A 6,000-nucleotide genomic window follows, 5' to 3' on the forward strand; every position below is an offset into this window, starting at 1 on the left:
GGGAAAATGGCTAATTGGGCCCAATTTGGACATTTTCACTTAGGGTGTAGACAATAATGGCTGTGTTGAATTATTTTGAGGGGACTGTACATTTACATAGTTATACAAGTGGTACACTAGAGCTGCACGATTAAGAATCGCTATCGCGATCTTTTTCCCGTTGCGATCTTGACAAAGGGTTTCATGATCTTTGACATGAAAATAATTTTCTTAACATTCTTTATCAGTGGAATGTTAAGAGCCGGTTCACACTTCCGCATCACAACTTCGGGGGCGACTGTGCAAGTCGTCCTGAAGACAACTTCAGAGGCGACCTGCAAAACGACTTATGTATAGAAGTCAATGCAGGTCACCCCGAGTCGCCCCCAAAGTCGTGCAAGAACCTTTTTCTAAGTTGGAGCGACTTGCGTCGCTCCTATTAGAATGGTTCCATTGCATTGAATGGGACGCAACGCCTGATGAGTTGCCCCAGTGTGAACCGGCTCTAAGTCTAAACATTGTATCACATTGACTTGTACATCAAAGGAATTTACTTCTGTATGTAAATTAAAAACATTTAACCACTTAAACACCAAACCTTTTTCTGACAGCTCTTTTCAAGTTAAAATCATTTTTTTTTTTGCTAGAAAATTACTTAGAACCCCCCAAACATTTTATATATATATATATATATATATATATATTAGTAGAGACCCTAGAGAATAAAATGGCGGTTGTTGCAATATTTTATGTTGCACTGTATTTGCGCAGCAGTCTTATTAAATGCAATTATTTTGGAAAAAATTAGTTTAATGAATTTAAAAAAAACTAGCCAGTAAAGTTAGCGCAAATTTTTTTTGTATAAATGTAAAAGATTTTACGCCGTGAGAATCGTGATCTTTATTCTAAGCAAAAAAATCGTGATTCTCATTTTGCCCAGAATCGTGCAGCTCTACTCTTTACTTTGTAGTAAAGTGTAATTTATTCAGTGTTGTCACATGAAAAGATATAATAAAATATTTACACAAATGTGAGTGGTGTATTCACTTTTGTGAGATATTGTAAATACAGCTGTTCTGTGAAGCCCTCAAAGGTTTGTTAGAGAACCTTAGTGAGCAAATAGCATCGCAAAGGCCAATGAACACACAAGACAGGTCAGGGTTAAAGTTGTAGAGAAGTTTAAAGCAGGGTTAGGTTATAAAAAAAATCCCAAGCTATAAAGTTCTCATGGAGCACTGTTCAATCCATCATCCGAAAATGGAAAGAGTATGGCACAATTGCTAACCTATTAAGACTTGGCTGTCCACCTAAACTGACAGGCCAGGCAAGGAGAGCGTCAATCACAGAAGTAGCCAAGAGGTCATGGTAACTCTGGAGGAGCTGCAGAGATCTACAGCTCAGGTGGGAGAATCAGTCCACAGGACAACTATTAGGCCTCGTACACACAATAGGATAGCCAGAGGACAACGGTCTGAAGGACCGTTGTCTTAGGTTAACCGATGAAGCTGACTGATGGTCCGTCACGCCTACACACCATAGGTTAAATAACCGATCGTGTCAGAACGCGGTGACGTAAAACACGACGTGCTGAAAAAAACGAAGTCCTTCAGATCGTTGTCCTCTGGCTATCCTATCGTGTGTACAAGGCCTTAGTCATGCCCTCCACAAATCTGGACTTTATGGAAGAGTGGCAAGAAGAAAGCCATTGTTAAATGAAAGCCATAAGAAGTCCTGTTTGCAGTTTGTGGAAGAAGGTGCTCTGGTCAGATGAGACCAAAATGTTACTTTTTGGCCTAAAAGCAAAACGCTGTGTGTGGTGGAAAACTAACACTGCACATTAGCCTATACACACCATCCCCACCGTGAAACATGGTGGTGGCAGCATCAGGTTGTGGGTATTATTTTCCTCAATAGGGGTAGGGAAGCTGGTTAGAGTTGGTGGGAAGATGGATGGAGCCAAATACAGGGCAAGAAAACCTGATAGAGTCTGCAAAAGACTTGAGACTGGGGCGGGGGTTCACCTTCCAGCGGGACAACATCCCTAAACATACAGCCAGAGCTACAATGGAATGGTTTTGGATCAGAGCATAATTTTGTGTTAGAATGGCCCAGTCAAAGTCCAGACCTAAATCCAATTGAGAATCTGTGGAAAGACTTGAAAATTGCTGTTCACAAATGATAGAGCTTGAGCTATTTTACAGAGAAGAATGGGCAAAAATGTCACTCTCTAGATGTACAAAGCTGGTAGAGACATCCCCAAAAAGACTTGCAGCTCTAATTGCAGCAAAAGGTGGTTCTACAAAGCATTGACTGAGAGTGCTGAATACAAATGCATGCCACACTTTTCAGATATTTATTTATAGAAAATTTTGAAAATCATTTGTCATTTTCCCTTCACTTTACAATTCTGTGCCACTTTCTATTGGTCTATCACATAAAATCCCAATAAAATACATTTGCGTTTTTGGTTGTAACCATAGGTGTGCACAGCCTATTGCGTTAGGGTGTGCACCCTTAAGCTCAAACACACATGCATGTGTATGTATCTACATATATATGACCCCGACAGTGAAAGAGAAGAGCATAAACACTTCTCTTATGGCAGAACCGGTAAGAGGGAGATATTCCCCATGTTCCTGCTGCTATACAGCGCGATAACACTAATGTGCATGGGGTGATTAGTGCGCACACCTATGGTTGTATCATTACAAAATGTGGAAAATTTCAAGGGGTATGAATACTTTTTCAAGGCACGGTATGTTTGTATTGGATAAACGGGTGGCGTGGCAGCTTAGTGATTAGTGCCTTGCAACAGTCCTTGAAGCCCTTGGCCAATGGGGTGTAAAGCAATGATTTGCATTGCTATGCCCACTATTATGAAGTGAGGAATAATCCTCTTATTTTGAGGCTATGTGGAATGAGACATATTGACACTTTCTGTTTTAGGAAGGCTTTACTGTGCTTGATGAATCTTATGTCAACATTTAATTCCCTTTTTTTATTGTGGAGAATTCCGCTTGCTTCTTGTCTTAGTGGCCACACAGGAAGTTTGGGTAAATTTCCTCCCCAGGCAAACACACGGCAACCTTAGTTCATCTATACACAAAATGTAAAGGTGTACTAATATCGGATCCCCCCCCCACCTTCCCTCCCTCTGATCCACAATGTACTTACCTCTGGTGATCCTGAGCTGTCAGGGCTCCCGCAGGCCCTCCAGTGGTCCGGGAACTTGAAATCCCCAGACCACTGGACTACAACTCTGGAAGTCAGTGAAGTCAGAAATGGTAAGTAGGCAAGAATTGTATATGTATTTTACAGTGCTGCATTTGTTTTAAAAATTTGTGTCACCTAATTTTAATGTCTTTTAATAACATGGCAGAGCTGTGTAGGGACCTATAATACCAAATCAAAGACTGGCTTTAATTACTGAGTGTTTATTACTTGTGTCCAATGAAAAGTGTTTTTTTTTGTCACACACACACTTCAATGCATTTATGCTAAGGACTGCATTTGGCATGGTACAGGGAGCAGGTACAGACACTGATCACCAAGGAAGGTAGCACTTGGCAGAAATCACCAATGTAGGGGGACACTTCTCCACTGACCACCAACATCACCATGCTTTCACTTTATAGCAGACTTCACCACCATTAATAAAACAGCTCACCCTCTTTTCCACATTCATTATTTGTAATGCCGTCTTTACCTCACTGTATGACATTTCATATGATTGTAGAGCATCTACATTATGGACAGTAATTGTAAAGTAGAAACTAAATTAAGATTGCACTCATTCTGTCATTTTTTTTTAAAACTGTAAGAGCAATTTTAATAATAATAATCAAAAACAAAGAATACCCAAAGAGTGGCTTCATCTAATTGGATGCACCTACTGTTAAGCTGACAACTTTCCACCCGTTGTCTTTGATTTTTCAGTTGAGCAGGAGGGTGGTGTTAGGGTCACCCATAAAGCAATTTTCAGCCAGTTTATCAGGGTTTGTCCAAAATTCAACCAGTGTATGGCCAACCTAAAATAATACTCAATACTGGCCACTGATAAAAGGAGGCCCTTTTCCACTGACCACCATTAATTACCAAGGGGAGGGGGCGCTCGCCACTGACCACCAAGGAAAGTGGAGACTCATCACTGACCACCAACTTAAGGAGGAACTCAGCATCAGCCACCATTGTAAGGGAGAACTCGACAAAGGTCAGCAACTTAAAAGTAAGCTCACAACTGCCCATGAAAAAGGGGCATTTACTACTAACCACCACCATAAGGAGGACATTTCCTCCAAGGGACCCTACAATGACCACTCTGCACAGTCCGGTTGGCTCTGCTCTGCAATTTGGGTTGCTCAATACATACTTCTGCTGCTGCACTGTGTACATTATTATTACATCTATGCTGTACATTACATAATCCTGACTGCTTCGCTTTGTAAGCATTTCTGTACATTACACTGTCCAGAATGATTTTTTCTGTAAGCTTTGCTTTATAAATATTGCATACAGCACTTCTGAACAAGGTGTATGTGGTCTTAGCGGTTGCTGGTTGGTAAATGTTCCCACTATTTTTTTGAAGTTCTACTTTAAGTTAGGAATGGATCAGGCAAAGTTTTCTCTATGTCAACAGTCTGTGTTCATGAAAGCATATGTAATCGAAAAATGTAATTCGTTCAAAATCATTTCTGTCGCTCTGCTAGCTGTTATGAAGAGCCAAAACAGCAGCTGCAGCTTTATAGATGGACTGAGGCTATACACACATTTTCAAAGTAAGAACAAACATTTCAACAATACCAGTACAGCAGTTTGTAATTATTGATTGTGATTAAAGTAATACTAAAAACTCTGTGTATGTTTTCTAAAATAAAAAAGAGGGTATACTTACCTGCTCTGGGCAAAGATTTTGCACAGAGCGGCCCCCTTAACTCCTTTTCTGGGGTCAATGCTGGCGCTGTCCGTTGCTCCTCTTCTGCATGCATAAGGTGCATTAGTCCCTGCGCTGCTTGCAGTACATCACATATTTCTTCTTTTCAATGTGCCCAATAGTGCCCCAGGTTGTATAAACAGACACTTCCCATTTTTTAGCATCTGGATAAGTCACAGCGGATATCTGTGCCTGAGGGGTGGGGGGAGAGAAGTCTCCCACAAACCGCACCCTGCCCTCCACCTCCTTCTGCAAATGGAGAATCTAGAATTGGCCTTGCTGTCAAAAATGTAAATGATATGCCCCGGCCCAACAGTGGTGTAAAAATTGGTCCTTGGGTGTGGGTCATGCCTTCACACTGTAACACACTATAGAGGTACTCTTAATGAAAGTAACAATTGCCCTTGTTGTCAAAAATTGAAATGATATGCACCTGTCCTACAGATGCAGAACAATTGCTCTTTGGGTGTCGGTGGTGCCTTCACACCATAACCCTATTGAGGTTCTCTTGATGAAAGCAAAAATTGACCTTGCTGTCAAAAATGTTAATGATCTGCACATGTCAAGCAGTCTAGACAGTCTTTCAGAGATTCCAGATCCAGAAAGCACTTATTCAGCGACAACGGCATCAGGGGCTTGATAACTACTGCTAATCCCTGATTGATTCATTTTGATAAATGGCAGCCGGACCAAGGAGTCTGTGGACAGACACGCTCTCTTATCTGTCACAAAACCTCCAGCAGTACTGAATGCTCGTTCGGAAAAGATGCAGGATGCAGGGAAGCCTAGCAGCTCAATTGCATACTGGGCAAGTTCTGGCCAGTGGTCTATTCTCATGACCCAGTACCTCAGTGGATCATCAACTGGAAAGCTCTCCATGTCTGTTTTGGCCCCTAGATAATGTCCCACCATATGATGCAGATGCTGCCAATGGGATGTGGAAGCTGACAGCCCTGGGCGCCACGGACTAAAAAAAAATTAAATCCATCACTGAGGCAGACTGCTTCTCCACCGCTCCGCTTACCAAAAGAAGCCTCAAAACTATGTTTTCCACAAGACTGCAACGTACCAGAGTCTGGAAGGGTGTTACA

Source organism: Rana temporaria, chromosome 3, assembly GCF_905171775.1.
Source record: "Rana temporaria chromosome 3, aRanTem1.1, whole genome shotgun sequence".
NCBI classification, from domain to species: domain Eukaryota; kingdom Metazoa; phylum Chordata; class Amphibia; order Anura; family Ranidae; genus Rana; species Rana temporaria.